General features: G+C 34.2%; 2 pseudogenes; both read right to left on the bottom strand.

Moving 5' to 3' along the window:
* Nucleotides 1–2,920: 2,920 nt before the first annotated feature.
* Nucleotides 2,921–5,384, bottom strand: LOC142631414 (probably inactive leucine-rich repeat receptor-like protein kinase At5g48380; annotated as a pseudogene).
* A 511-nt stretch (nt 5,385–5,895) lies between these two features.
* LOC142631413 (probably inactive leucine-rich repeat receptor-like protein kinase At5g48380) lies at nt 5,896–15,238 on the bottom strand (annotated as a pseudogene).
* Nucleotides 15,239–17,082: the final 1,844 nt, after the last annotated feature.

The following is a 17,082-nucleotide window of genomic DNA, read 5'->3' as shown; positions in this document are numbered from 1 at the left end:
ATTTCCATTAATTCTTGGAGCTTCAAAGAATATATAAAAATTGAAGCCAAGTCAAAACTGCTAGATAAGTAATTTTCCAAGTCATCGCACCGTCAAGAACGCTGGTTGAGACTCCAGAGCATGGAACACGAAGTCAACAAGCAGTTCTGTCAAATTAATGCATGTAAACGAAATTTCTCTGAGCTTGTCCAACAATCTGTTGGTTTCGCGCAATTTGGGTGGAGGACATGTCCCCACCAATTGTTTTCTTTTGTTCCTATTCGTATTTATCCTCAAAGTTTTTAATCAGCAGAACTTTGTAGGTAGAGTTTAGTTCATTGAAAAGGGGTTTTATGTCCGAATCATTTTTTTGTGATTTATAATGTTGAAAAAAATCTTATTTAATAACAAATGGAAAATTCTATTTTCACCTCAAATAATAATATAGCGTATTTGTTGATAGTTCACAAAAATTTATTAGGAATTCAATACACAAGAAGATAATTTAATAATAAAAAAAAGTTGTATCCAATGCACAAAGCAATAAACAACAGCCAAGTACAACGTTTTGGCAAATGGAAAACCAATGAAGAATTCCTTCAAAGAAAAACCACTCTGGTAATTATCTTGCTCATCAACATTTCTATTCATGTCATTTCATCAACAACAAAAAACTTAGGAATTTCATCAACAGCAAAAAGCTTAGGAAGGCCAAAATAATCTGCTAAGTTGCATAGACTCGAGTACAAGTACATGACTATAACATTTCTTGAAAAATCAGGGTATATGTCTAGGGTACGACTATTAATTAATTACTTAATATTTATTTTTATGCATAATTTAAATATTTTTAGAATCCATTTCCCTCTCCTTTATTTGTGTGTTTATAACTATTCAAAAAAAAAAAGCTTGAAAACATATCTAAAATTAATTATTTTTGTGATTTCAAGGAGGTTTGGAGTAATTTTGTAATTATTATTATTATTATTTTGACTGATAGTAGATTTTTTTTTTATTAGTTAGGCTGTTGGTGTATTTTTGTTGTGGGCTTGGCTTGTGTTGGGATAAATTTCAATCTGGGCTTTAGTGTGAATGGGTTGGGTTGCTGGCTCATGTCTATTCAGGCTTGGTTGTTTGGGTTTAAAGGTGAAAAGAATTGGACCAATCTTTTTTGATCCTGAGCATTCTCTCCATTCTCTCTCTCTCTCTCTCTCTCTCGCCGAAGGCCATGGCAGAAAGCTATGCGCTCTGCCCTCATCGACCGCTGTCTATCGCTTTCCCTCTCTCAATCCTACCTTCTCTCTCTCTGGTATGCAATGGGTACGTTTTCTAGGCGTGTCTTACTAGTACCCGTGTCCGACACGGGTACTTGGCCAATTTTTATTTGGGGATTTTCTATCTAAATGTTTTAATTGCAGTATCAACAACCTATTCATAACAACAATATAATATAATATTTCTTAAAAAAACAAACTATATAATTTTTCTGCCAATAGCATGCAACCCAAAAGAAAAAAGAGTATCAATGTTGTGGCAATCTGGACCATGCACTCTTAAATCATAACCGAGAGAGAGAGAGAGAGAGAGAGAGAGAGAGAGAGAGAGAGAGAGAGAGAGAGAGAGAGAGAGAGAGAGAGAGAGAGAGAGAGAGAAAACCTTTTTCCCACAAGTGACAAAAAGATGCTGAGGACTAACCATGGCAAAATGGGCAGGTCGGGTTAGGTTCGGGACAGATCGGGTTGCAAATCAAACGGATCACGGGTCAAAAAGAGTCATCTTATGCAGGTTAAAAATGGGTTCGAGTTAATCGGGTTGCGGGTCGGGTCGGCTTGACCCGTATTTTTCACATGAATTAAAAAAAAAAAAAAAACAATATATATTTGTCATTTGGAAAGTTATGCAACAAATTATTTGATGTAAGATGCATTATTTTGACTTCACCACTTATATCAAGAATAAATTCAGGTAAATTTATTAATACTTATTCAATAATTTTAAAATTATACAAATCTTAACATTGCTATCTAAAACAAAATAACACAAACATAAGTAAAACAAATGCACATGTTTTATTTCTAAACAATATCAACATTCCAAAATATAAAACAAAATTACAAATGACTTATTGGATAACTCATTTGATAAAGAATAAAAATATATAAGAAATTTACAATCTTGAAAATTAATTTTATAATCTATTATCAATTATGGTTGGCACTCTATTTCAATTTGAGATATACATTAAAATTTGATTGCTTACTTATTTATACATGATCGCTTTTATGAATATCATATCATTGTCAAGCAACACACACTCTAGAAAATATCAAAATTTATTTTGAAAAGCCGTTTATTTTGAACATAAATTGTTAAAAAATAAGTCTAAACATTCATAATTTATGCTAATTTGATACTTTAGCTTCACTATTTTTATACTTGTAAATGTTTCTTACATATGTCTACAATTTTAAATCTATATTTTTAACTTTACTGTAACCATATTATCTTGACATGTACTTTGTTATTTGATATTTAAAAATTTTTACTCATTACAGAATGCTCAACCTTTTATCTTTCAATTAATTTGCATATGTAAATGCATCAATTGTTTCCTTAAAGCTCACAATAAACAATTAAACTACTATTGTCTTAATTTTACTTTTTTTTTTACCCAAAAAAAAATTTTAAAAAGTGATTCGGGTTCAGGTTGGGTTGACCCAAAAAACTCGGGTCGGGTCAGGAGTCAACCCGTTTTTGTTTTGGGTCAAAAAATCGGGTTCAGGTAAAGTATTTTTCGAGTTAGGTCATGTCAGGTGAAAAAATTTTGACCCGTTTTGCCATGTCTACTGAGGACAACAAAAGATTACAAGAAGCAAACAACCTCCGCCTCTGGAGGAATTCTGACTTAATGCTCCACTTTGTTTGTCATGCTTCAGTAGTTCTATGTACTTTCAACCTCAACAATTTCATTTGAAGTACTGACAGTAGCAATTTCAGATTGCCTCAATATCTCAGTATCATTATTTATGAGGCCATAATTCTCTCCAAGGATGCTTATCGCATGGTACAATCCAAGGGTTGTGGGTCTTTGACAAGATAAGGGCTTAATGCATGCACTGGCAGTCTGGCAATTCTGAGCAACTGAAAATTTTCATTATCAAAACCTAACCCAATCAGAGATTTATCAATGAAATTGCACATTAAAGAAGGGCAAGTCAAAAGACAAGTAATCCAATCAACGTAACTCCCATCCAAACGGTTCGAATAATTATATATTTGAATGGGTGTCTTTCCTATAATTAGCTCAAGAAGCAGAATGCCAAAATCATAGACATCCTTTTTTTTAAAATCCAACTCCCTAACCCCACTGCCATCAAAAACTCTATTGCTCAAGTCATTGTCACTTGAGTTCACAAACATTAGCCCTCCAGGTTTCAATATTATTGCCTCTCCAAAATTTGATATCTTGGCCACAAAATTCTGATCAAGTAAGATTGCATTCGAACTCAAGTTGAGATGGACTACTGAGAAATGACAGTTATGGTGAAGGCAGGCTATGCCTCTTGCTATCCCAATGGCAATTTTAATCCTTGAAGTCCAATCCAAGATCTTATCCTCGTCTTTCCCAATATGTAGCCAGTCATATAGGTTACCATTTGATATATATTGGTATATTAGAAGCATTTCCTCCCTATCTCTACTGTAACTCGAGGGAAATTATGTTATTGTGTCTCAATCTAGCCAAAACCGATAGCTCGGATTTGAATCGTTTCTCAAAAGACTGAGAGCCATATATCCTCTTATTGCAAGGGGACAACCATTTGGAAGCACTGCCTTGTACATTATCCCAATCTTTCCCAACCCAATTTAATTGTGTCTGCTGAAATTGCCTGTTGCTTCTTTAAGTTCCACAAAGCTCACTCTTAACTTTTCTGCCCAACTGAGAAATCTATGGATCAATAATCATTTGCCACTCTGGGTTAGTACTAATCAGAAATTACAACAGTATTTAACAACATTTATATTGTTATTTAGGTGGCAATATTGCTTGCCCACAACTGACACATTGAGAGAGGAAGAGAAATTGGGTTTCTTTTGAACTGTACTCTAAATTAGTGGATTAGTATTCAATGAAAATATTCTTAGTGGATTAGTATTCAATATTTTCAGTTTTTAATTTTCAGTAATAAGTTCTATCTAAACGGACCACAAATATGAAGCAATTATTCTTGGCTATAAAAGAGAAAGGGCGTGGTCCCTCGCATCTAGAAAAAAGGACAAGCCTCTTACATGACGGGGTATATCCTGTACCCGGCATATATACATATATGCTCATCCTACATACTCTAACAACATTTTCTTCTAAAGAATAGTCAATTACAGAGTCAATGTGGGTCACAATCTTTATAGTTACAAAGAAATGAAGCCGGCGTATAACAAAAAGATCCGTGTGGACTGCAGAGTTTGCATATCAAACACGCCCTCAATCAAGGAATCAACGTGGGTCACAATCTTAATTTTTCTTTGATGAATTTGAGCCACAATCATTGAATGGCTACTCTAAATCTAGATTTCCTATCTTTTTCCACTGCTAAAACAGTCATTCTTGTTGGGCCATGCTACTGTTTGTGTAGTTGAGCATTTTTTGTGTTATTTGTTGGTGGTTAGCCTTATTTTTATAGTTACAAAGAAATGTAGCCCGAGTCTAACAAAAAGATCAGTATGGGCTCAAGTTTCTCCTCATTAGGTGGAGCCCAATACATTTTTAGAAAAAATATCTATTTTCGAGCCCAACACATATAAAGTTGTTAACTTTTTTTTTTTTATTATTATTAAAAAAAAAAACCCATAAAGTTGTTAACTTTAAATGGGTATACTATATCTTTTTTTTTTTAAATTTTTTTTTATATAAGATAGAATTCTACTCTAGCCTAATCTAAGTATATATGTGTGTGAAACTCCCTCCTAGAGACTTGAACCTGACCCTTACCCCCAACACTCCACAAACACTTATACTTGTATAGTGACCATCGCACTAAGGGTGTGCGGTGGTTAAATGGATATACTATATCAAAAACCTAAGCACATTTCATACTTTTTCAGTAATAAAAATTTATTATTGTATTTATGCTTTTTTTTTCTTTTTACTATAATTTATCATTATATTTCTTTGATGAATAATTTATTATTATTATTATTTATGCTTAATAGTATATTTTTATGTCCATGGCATTTTTGAAACTTTGGGATGCAATCTTTAAACGGATGTTTCTTTTGTCAAGACCAATTGCAAATAAAAAATTACTAGGTTCCAGATTTTTTAATCTTACAACAAACATAGTGCTTTCCTTGCAATGTTGTAGCAATATCTTCTTCTTCTTCTTCTTTTTAAATAACAACGCCATTATGATATATGAGATAATAATCATATAGTTACAAAAGAGCTCGGCATTGTCAAAGGCCAGCAAATTCCCCATCATAGATAGTGTGTTACCAAATAATTAGTACATTGAGAGGCGCCGAGCTTAGTGAGTGGGTTAGTACATTGGTTAGCATCAACAAAAGAAACATGTAGCAATTTCACTAACTCGCTTGTGCTTATATCAATTAAACGTACATTTCCGAATATAATAATTAACAGCGTATTCCTTCCTTCAGATAATGAAACTCACATTTTATATATAAAAAAGTACATTATTATTGCACTCCTAAAATTTTATATAATTTTTCTTAACATAACTAATGCCTTAATTATAATGTATAGATAGAATATAACTTTATTTCCCCATTTTTACAAAGTCACAGATTACCCTCAAATAAAAAAATAAAACCAGTAAAGGACAATAAAAAATTATTATAGAAAACAATCATAAATCCACATCTATTACAGACTTTGGATGCCATGCTATAATCCACCTATGTAATTTCAGCCTCTACGATTTCACCGAAGTTACTTGCAGTGGCAATTTCAGATTGACTCAATATCTCAGAGTTGCGTGTGAGGCGATCTCTCTCCCCAAAAATACGAATTGTATTGTATAGTTCAAGCGTCGTTGGCCTTTGACTAGGAAAGAGCTTAAGACAAGTATATGCAATTCTAAGTAACTCAAAGATTTCATCTTCAAATCCTCAGCCAATCAAAGATTCATCAATCACATTGTAGAGATAAGAAGAGCTAGTTAAAAGATGAGCAGTCCAATCAACCAAACTCCCATTTGAATTGTTGGCAAAATTATTTAATTTCAATGGATTCCTTCCCTATAATTAGCTCAAGAAGCAAAATTCCAAAGTCGTAGACATCCTTTTTTACAAGCCCCAACTCCCAAACATCACTGCCTATAAAAATGTTATTGCCTCTTGGGTTCTTGAACATTTCCCCTCCAAAATTCGATATTATTGATTTACCAAAATTCGATATCTTATGCTTAAATTATGATAAAGTAAGATAGAGTTTGAACTCAAGTTGAGATGGACTGCATGGAAATTGCAATCATGGTGAAGCCATGCTAGGCCTCTTGCTATTCTGATGGCAATTTTAATCCTCGAAGGCCATTCGAAGATCTTAGTCCTAACTTTTGCTGCATGTAACCAATCATAAAGGCTACCATTCGATGTATATTTGTACTCCAAAAGTTTTTCCTTCCTTTCTCTGCAATATCCTAACAGGGGAACTATGTTATTGTGTTTCAATATACCTAGAGCCAAAAGCTCAAACACATTGTTTCTCAAAAGATTTAGACTCATGTGACCTCTTAATCGCATGGGGCCAACCATTTGGAAGCACCGTTTTGTACATCATTCGAACTTTCCCAATCCAATGACATTGCCTCTGTTAAAATTGCCAGTTGCCTCGTGAAGTTTTGTAAGGCTCATTCTAGTAACCATTTTCTCCAACTTGAAATCTGTGGATCAAAATAATTTGTCATGATGTTTTTACCTATCACTAGTAAGGGATGTATGGCATCATAAGGGTGTAAATTTTATTTTCTTATTTTAATGTTCTTCGTACTTAATATAGAGTTCATATATATATGCAGTGGTGAAGCCTGGAATTCGTCTTTGTAGGAGTTGAATAAAAAATGAGCGTGTAGATTTTTTTAGCTATACATATATATATATATATATATATATATATATATATATATATACATATATATATATATATATTGTATTAATACCATATACAATGGTCTAAAGTAGTATTAGAAATTTAGAACCAAAAATATATTATATTCTAAATTATCAAATTTCTTTCTTTTAAATAATGAATTAATAGTTTTTTTTATTTTAATTTTCTCCTAGATTTTCAACTTAAATTATAAGCCATCAAGTAAGGACTAGGATAAAAGAAATTACTAAATAGGTTAATGATTGCTAATGGATAGATTAATAATCATTGAATTAATTAAAAAAATCAAATCAAATCAAATAACAAAATACATATTACATTATATTATTTATAATATATTATAATTAATTTTAATGATTTATTATGTCTATATCTTATAATATATATATATATATATGTTAGAAATACCGAATGATTGTATTGTATTTCTCACTAAAAAAATATACATGAGTGCCTTTATATAGGAGGCATATGAGTGCAGTATAAGTAAATATGAGTGTAGTACAAGTAAGAGTGCTATACAAGTAAACTAGTTAGGCCTAAAGCCCACAACATTATACATTTTAACAGCCCCCTCAAACTCAAGGTGGATGTGAGACCAATTTGAGGTTGTCAACCAAAGTACGAAGGCGTCCCGTAAGATGTGACTTGGTGAAGATATCTGCAAGTTGATTTGTAGAGGAGACTGATATTAGCTTGAGAGCACCATAGACAAGATGATAACGGATAAAATGACAATCGATCTCGATGTGTTTAGTCCGTTCATGAAAGACATCATTATGATCAATATGAATGGCACTCTTATTGTCACAATAAAGAGGAGTAGCAGAGGATGTAGACACACCTAAGTCTTTGAAAAGCCATCGTAGCCAAAGAACCTCAAATGTGGTATTAGCAAAGGCACAATATTCTACTTCAGTACTGGAACGTGCCACATGAGTTTGTTTCTTGCTTCGCCAAGAAATCAGAGAAGAACCAAGAAAAATATAATAACCAGTGGTGGACCTGTGATCAGTGGGATCTCCTGCCCAATCAGCATCATAAAATGCACGGAGAATAAAAGGAGACTGAGCAGAGTAGAAAAGACCATGGAAGAGAGTGCCCTTTAGGTACCGAAGAATACGCAGAATAGCAGCATAGTGAGTTGATCATGGAGCAGACAGATATTGGCTCACCTGCTGAACAGCATAGGAAATGTCTGGACGAGTAACAGTGAGATAAACTAGGCTGCCAACTAAGCATTTGTAAAGCGAGGGATTAGACAATGGTTTCCCCTCTGAAGGAGTCAGATGCGCATTAAGCTCAACTGAGTGTCAACAGTCTTGCTATCAGTGAGTCCAGCTTTAGACAAAAGTTCAGAGGCATACTTGGCTTGAGTAATGTAAAATCCATCTGTAGAATGAATGATTTCAAGACCCAAGAAGTAGCTGAAATGTCCAAGATCTTTCATCTCAAACTGCTGACAGAGAAAATTCTTAAGTTCTTGAATGCCACTGAGGTCATCACCAGTTATGATCATATCATCCACATACAGGAGAAGTAAAATAGTGTATTTGTCAGTGTGATGAAGAAATAAAGTAGAATCATAATGACTGGCCATGTAACCCAAGCGAGAGATGGTAGAGCTGAATTTGGCAAACCAAGCTCATGGAGCTTGTTTAAGGCCATAAAGTGCATGTCGAAGGTGACAAACCTTGTTTGATTCAACAGAAAGACCAGGAGGAGGTTGCATATAAACTTCTTCACTTAAATTCCCATTAAGGAATGCATTTTTAACATCCATCTGGAAAAAATCCCATTTACTGACAGTAGTAACAGCTAAGAGGGCACAAACAGATGAGATACGATCAACCGGAGCAAAGGTCTCTTCATAATCAATCCCATACTCCTGTGTAAAACCTTTTGCAACAAGACGAGCTTTGTAGCGCTCGATGGACCCATCAGAGTGAGTCTTAATCTTGTAGATCTACTTATAACTAACCACAGATTTTCCAGGGGGGGGAGTGATTAAGTCCCAAGTATGATTTTTAGAAAATGCATCAAGTTCCTCTTTCATTGCAATCTGCCATAAAAGGTCAGTGGAAGCCTCACGATAGGTGTAAGGCTCGTGCAGTGTATTAAGGATAGTGTAACAATGATAGTCAAGTAAATGTACAGGAATGGACCTTACCCGAGTTGAGTGATTAGGTGGAATGTCTTGTGCATGATCTTCAGGCGGAGCAGGAGCAGGGGACCCAAGATCAGGGTTAGGTAGCTCGTCTTCGACCTATTCATCTTCCACTTGTTCATTAAAGGGGGAACAAGGAAAGGGATCAAAGATATCTGGTGGTTGGACAGAAAAGTCAATAGGAGAATCAGGAGCAGCTACAGGAGGATCAAGATCAGTTATAGAAGGGTTAGGAGAAGCTATAGAAGAAATATGTGTCTCATCTGGAAATAAATCTAAGATAGAAGAGGAAGATAGAGAAGCACGGAAGTGAGAGAGCTCGACAAAGAGGCGATGTTCCCAAAAGACAACATTGCGGGAGATACAAAGACGATGAGAAATAGGATCATAACACCGATACCCCTTTTGAGTTTCGCCATAACCAAGAAAACAACAAAGTCTTGACTTAGGCTCAAGTTTGTTATGCTCATATGGCTGAAGAAGAACGAAACAAGCAGAGCAGAGCAGAATGAGCAAAGGTGGTGATAGTCTGGAGGTGACCCAAAAAGGCGCTCATATGGAGTTTGATTTTGGATGACAGGACTGGAAATGCGATTAATAGCATGAATAGCATAAAGAGCAGCTTCGCCCCAAAAAGGAGCAAGAACTTTGGCAGAGAGAAGAAGAGCACGAATAGTGTCAAGAATATGACGAAGTTTTCATTCGGCTCTATTATTTTGCTGAGAGGTACCTGGACAAGTTAGTTGATGAACAGTGCCATAGGAATGCAAAACAACTTGGAAAGCATATTGAGTGTACTCAAGAGCATTATCAAATCGAAAATTTTTGATACGTTTGGAAAATTGAGTTTCAACCATTTTTACAAAATTAGAATATACTTGCAATAATTCAGAACGATGTTTCATATTAAAAATCCAGCTATAGCGAGAGTAATCATCAACAAAGACAACAAAATATCGAGATCCACCAATATTAGAGACAGAGAAAGGTCCCCAAACATCAGAATGAATAAGGTCAAAGATATCAGTGGATATTGATTCACTAGTATTAAAAGGCAAAGCTGATTGTTTTCTTAATTGACATGAAACATAATCAAAATTTTCTGTAGACATTGAACCTAACAGACCTCTAGAAGCCAATTTTTGTACACAAGAAGAAGATGTGTAACCAAGATAAGCATGCCAAAGTGCAAGGGAAGGAATAGAAGAAACTGCAGCAGCTGTGGCAATAGAAACATGAGCAATAAGTGGAAGATGAAGGTTGTCCACGGGAACATACGCCCAACTCTGGGACCGGTCCCTAGCTCCTGTCCCGTCCTTGGATCTTGCACAGTACACCCAGAATAATAAAATATAATTTGATAACCCAACTTAGCTAATTGTCCCACAGAAAACAAATTGTAAGAAAGGTCATGAACATTAAAGACCCTAGAAACTGAGAGGTTGGAGGTTGAAACGGAACCTATATTATGACCAGACATTGTGGAACCATTTGCTGTGCAAATAATAAGAGGGTGTGGTGCAGGTTTAAGTTCAGAAAATAAGGACGAGTGAGATGTTAGGTGATTGCAACAAGCAGAATCCATAAGCCAAGAGAAAAGAGACATACCAGATAAAGCTGAGAGAGAAGAGGAATAAGATGCATTACCAACCATACGAATGACATTGGCGATGATGCTTTTAAGGTCATCTGTGGACATGGTGAAAGTGCGACCTGAAAACTTAGACTATGCAGAGACGGGAGCCATTGGTTGGACACTCTCAATGTTAGTAATAGTGGCAGCAGAAATTAAAACAGCTGATTTATTGCGTTGATAGCAAGTCTCAATATTATGGCCAAAACGTTTGTAAAAATTGCAAAAACGTTTGCTGGATTGTCAGCGGCGATTGTTGCAAAAGGAAGAAGACCTGTTCTTATTCTTCATTTATTGGAGCAAGATGCATGGCAGAGATAGGAAGTGCAGTAGTCTGTGTGGTGCGGTACTCCTCAACGATGGCGGCTGCAGGTCCGGAACCCAAGGACAACGACTGGAAGACGTCGGAGGTTCTATGGCAAAAAACTGCGTTGGTTGCTGTGATGGTAGAAGCGATGTTGAGAATATAGTACGACCAATAAAGACAAGATTGCTAAGAAAAGGTCAGAGCAGTGGCTCTGATACCATGTTAGAAATACTGAATGATTGTATTGTATTTCTCACTAAAAGAATATACATGAGTGTCTTTATATAGGAGGCATATGAGTGCAGTACAAGTAAATATGAGTGTAGTACAAGTAAATATGAGTGTAGTACAAGTAAGAGTGTTATACAAGTAAACTAGTTGGGCCTAAAGCCTACAGCATTATACATGTTAACAATATATATATATATATATATATATATATATATATATATATATATATTAATTTGATAGAAAATTAAGAAGAGAAGAAAAGTCATCCCTAGAGAGTAGTACTTTACTTTTGCTTTCAAATACCATACACGCGGTAGAACCAAGAGCAAACCATATCATGCTAAGAAACAACTACTTGACATGTACACCATACTGTCTTGGACTAAAAAGAAAAGAAGAAAAGTCATAAACAACTGAAGTGGGAAGAAGAAGTAAAGAAGGTAAACAAAATTAGAAGAGATTGGCCTAACCCTTGGTCTACCGAAATTGCCAAAACAGTAGAGAATTCAAATACAAATGTTCTTCTTGTTCCAGCCTTTACCCATTCTTTATAAGCCACATTTTCTACAAAATTAAACGCTCAATTCTCATCTAAAAATTGAGAAAAACTCAGTTAATTTTGAGAGTTATACACCTAGCCTTTCTCTCTAATTTCTCCATCTCACCATAGCCAAATTCTTGAGAGGAGATCAATTTCTTCGATCCTATCACTATCTTTGTGTTATAACTTATAAGGGTTGGTTGAAGTTCTTAGAATCGTTAAAGCACTACATTTTCAGCCAAGGAAACTTCGAGATTGCAATTGGAGTTCAATTTTAGATCCAATAACTAGATTAAAGAAGGGGTCAAGGAGGCAATCACTAGTAGGATTTTGAAGGGCTTGAGTACATAAATACTGCTGGACTTGGAGGGTTTTGTGTGTATTATATACTAAAATTATTCATTCTAATGGATTATTTTGACAATAGTTTTACAAAGATTTTTTGCTGCTCAGTTTTTGGGTTTTCCTCTTTGATAGCATATCAGGTGCTATTTTGTGTTATTGTATCTTTCATTTTATACTGCTTGCTATTTTTATATGATCTAATGTGTTTACCCATGCATATGTCCATGCTTATATCAATTGGTTAATGTTGGTGCAAACACAATGATAATGAAAATAGCATAAAGAGAAACTGAATAATAAGTCTGAATTTAATTTTTTTAAAGAGAGGAAGTACACGACACTATATGGACTGAGGCGTGACACTCGCTCTCTTTAAGGAGATTCAAGCTCATAGTTGGCTAAACTTTGTAACTGGTGCAGACCGTCTGTAACTTGTCTCTCCCAAGATACAACAGCCCAACAAGTATTGTATGTCTAGAACAACCTCTGCATAAGGTATTCAAACCCAAAACTCCACCAGAAAGAACACCCTTCCTTGCCAAGAACCTCTCAAAATTTTTTGTTTTTGTTTTTGTTTTTAGTGTATATTGCAGTAACTTGAATTAGGTCTGAATGAGTCTATTTATAGGCTCAATGAGCCTAACGAAATTAGTACCCAAATTAATCTAATCAATTAGGTACATTATTTTGATGTAGTGGGTATTACAAGATTAATTGTTGGATATTAATCTGATGGGCTGGAGTTACACAATTAATGGTGAGATAAGGAGTTTCTGAAGAATGAAAAATGCCCAAACAGATAGTCCATTAAGTGGGTTAATGGCTCTTCATTTTCCATAATAAAAATGGAATATTAATTCGGGTCATTTACTCACCTACGGATATGGTAATTATTCTGAATGGGTTGTCAAGTAGAAGGATCCAAGAGGCTGATTCATTTCCATTTTTAATACCTCCACCCTCCACCTCCCCTTTACGCACGTATCTAACCCAATATCTGAGACAATTTATGTCAGCCCATTAATCACTACAATTAAAAAGAATAAAATAGTCTCTCTCATTTTCAATGTGAGACTAAACATTTTCACTAATTCCTCATCTTCCATATTCACTTCCATATTTTTATATTTATATTGTAACATTTATTCATTTTAATTATTTAATATTAAAATGCTCCAACAATTCCCCAATCATTTTAATATTAAATTTTAGTTAAAGAGAGATTACCAGGAAAAGATGGGTCACTATGCATCATGAAGGCGTACTCTACATTGAACCTTCACTTAGTAAAATAGTGATCTCAACTCCAGAGTCGTAGTGATCAATGACTTGAACTAGGACTGCTTTAGGGAAATTAAGCGTCACTGCTTACACATAACAACCTAGGTGTTGACATAAGCTTTTATAGCTAGCACTTTACAGCCGTGTGCTGATTCCGGTTTCATGAGTGTATTTGAGATTAAGTCCATATCTCATAGGGAGCAGCCCCACCCCCACACTCACATAGGTGAAATTTTGTCAAAGGTGCTCTTGTAATTCTGACACCCCACTCATATGAGTTACAAATTTCATTAAGAATTTTTTACTCAACCTCTCCACATTACAATATAAATGCACTTACATCATAGGAATGATCAATTAAAAAATTATTTACAAAACAAATAATCAAAAAAAATTGTGCATTTCTTACAACCATCGTATGATTCGTCCCATTGAACCCAATTTTCAGGATCTCTAGTCCTTGGGTTGGATATTCTCATACATGGCTCATGATTCTATGGACTTTAGTCCCATCCCCTTCGATGTATTCCAAACTCTATCTTTTGCCAAGGTCTTGGTAAATGGATCTGCAAGATTATCATTAGATTTAATATAATCCACTGTTATGATGCCACTACTCAAATAAGATCGCACGGTACTGTGCTTTCTTCTTATAGGCCTGGATTTGCCGTTGTAGTAACGATTTTTAACTCTACCAATTGTGGCAATGCTATCACAATGAATTAATATAGGAGGAATTGACTTTTCCCAAAGTGGAATTTCATATAACAAATCTCTAAGTCAATTTGTCTCTTCACTAGCTGAAGCAAATGCTATTAATTTAGCTTCCATTGTTAAATTAGCACTTATTGTTTGCCTTTTAAATTTTCAACAAATAGCATTACTACCTAAGGTAAAAATATAACTAGTGGTAGAGAGAGAATCACCTGACAAAGTATTTCAATCGACATCACTAAAAGCTTCAATCACAGTAGGGTACTTTTTATAAAATAAGCCATAGTTTTTTGTACCAATTAAGTATCTTATGACTCGCTTAATAGCTAGTCAATGATCTTTACTAGGCTTGCTAGTAAATCTGCTTATTACTCCTACTGCATATGTAATGTCAGGTTTAGTACAATCAATAGCATAACGCAAACTATCAATGATGCTAATATAATCATTTTGATTAAAAATCTCATCATCGTTATTCACAGGAAATAAATGAACACTAGAATCAAAAGGAGTAGCTACACTTTTATAATTATGAAAATGATATTTTCTCAATATTTTCTCAACATAATGTGATTGATCAAAATATATTCCATCACATGCTTTTGTAATTTTCATGCCCAAAATAAAATTAGCCTCAACAAGATCTTTCATATCAAAATAGCTTTTAAGCATATTTTTTGTCTCATTTATAACATGCATATTTGAGTCAAAAATCAACATATCATCCACATAGAGGCTAATAATAACATGTAAATTATTCCATGATTTAGAATAAATATATTTATCACATTCATTTGATTTATAACCATTCTCAGTCATGCCGGAATCAAACTTTTCATGCCACTGCTTAGATGCTTGTTTTAAGCCATACATGGATTTAATTAGCTTACATACCTTGCTTTCTTGTCCATGCTCTATAAAGCATTTGAGTTGATCCATATAAATCTCTTCCTCTAGGTCTCCATTTAGAAAAGCAATTTTTATATCCTCTAGAAGAACTAGGTTGTGACAAAATATTTTCTTCACCCCCATTATCTTTAAATTTAAAAGGAAATTCGTCTTTATGAAAAATTGCATCACCAAATTTTAAAAAAAATTGTTTTCAAGATAAAAAATTCTATATGTTGCACTGTTAATTGCATAACCAAGAAAAGCACATGTTGTAGTTCTTCTACCTAATTTAGGCATTTTAGGGTCAGTAAGCCTTGCATAAGCAAGACAACCCCATACTCTCAAATATCCCAAATTTAGCTTATGTCCTTTCCACATCTCAAAAGGTGTGGTATGTGACTTTTTATGTGGCACTCAATTCAAAACATGACATGTAGTTAAAATAGCTTCACCTAAAAAATGTAAAGGTGCACCAGATTCAATTAACATGGCATTTGTTAACTCAATTAAAGTTCTATTTTTTCTTTCAACCACACCATTAGAAGCAGGTAAATGTGGTGCAGTAGTTTTATGGATAATTTCCAAAGACTAAACAAATGAGTTGAATGTACTTGATTCATACTCACGGCCTCTATCACTTCTTATTCTTTATATTTTTCTATCCAATTGATTTTCAACTTCTTTTAAAAAATCTTGAAATTTTTCAAAAGCATTACTTTTATTTTTCAACAAATAAATAGTTGTATATTTTGAGAAATCATCAATAAAAAATGATAATATATTTATTTCCTCCACGAGTTAAAATTCCCTTAAATTCACATAAATCAGAGTGAATTAACTCAATCAATTCGGTATTTCTTACAACACTTTTATGAGGCCTTTTTGTAATCTTAGCTCGACTACAAGTTTCAAAATTTTCAAAATCTTTTAACAATCTTAGAATTAATCATAAACTATTCATGATTCTCACATATCTACTATTTATATGACACAAATGAGCATGCCAAAAATTAATAGAAGAAAGCATATAAATTGAACTAGTAGATACTTTATTATTCTCAACATTCAATTTAAACATTCCATCACAAGCATAACCCTTACCCACAAATAATTCCTTTTTAGTAATTACATAATTATCAGATTCCATAGTTTGCTTAAAACCAACCTTGTTAAGCAAAAATTTTGACATCAAATTTCTCCTCATAGATGGAGTGTAAAGTACATCTTTCAATGTTAGCACACATTCAGAATTGAATTTCAATTCAACCTCACCACTCCCAAGAACATTGGTTTTGCTAGAGTCACCAAGCTTAACAGTTTTTTCTTCTTCAAAAGGAGCGTACAATTTGAACCAATTTTTTCCATAACAGACGTGCCTATTAGCACCGAAGTCTGCCCACCACCCTTCAACATATTGCACCATATTGATGTTTGTAATCATGCCATTAAAGGCTCTTCGGTTACGTTAGCCTGCGGGATAGATTTACGTTTTCGAAATTTGCAAAATCAAGTAATATGCCAACTCTTGCCACAAACAAAACAGGATCTATTAAATTGATCTTGTGAAGGGGGTCATTGGTTCTTATTGTAATTTTTATTCGGGTTTCCATCCAAAGCACCGGGACTGATGGTATGTCACCCTTCTTTTTTCAAAAATTCTGGCATATTGTAGGACATAATGTAACTACGGCTATATTATTTGTTTTACACTCAGGGAGATATCTTAAAAAATGAACTATGCACATATTGTACTCATCCACCAAAAAAATGAGCCAGAATACATTACGGAGTTCCGACCCATTAGTTTGGGTAATATTGTATCACGGATTATATCTAAGGTGCTAGCCAACCGGCTAAAACCAAT

This window comes from Castanea sativa, chromosome 4 (genome assembly GCF_040712315.1).
Source record: "Castanea sativa cultivar Marrone di Chiusa Pesio chromosome 4, ASM4071231v1".
NCBI classification, from domain to species: Eukaryota; Viridiplantae; Streptophyta; class Magnoliopsida; order Fagales; family Fagaceae; genus Castanea; species Castanea sativa.
The sequence above is the reverse complement of the archived record's forward strand: the minus strand, read 5'-3'. Positions and strand labels throughout refer to the sequence as shown.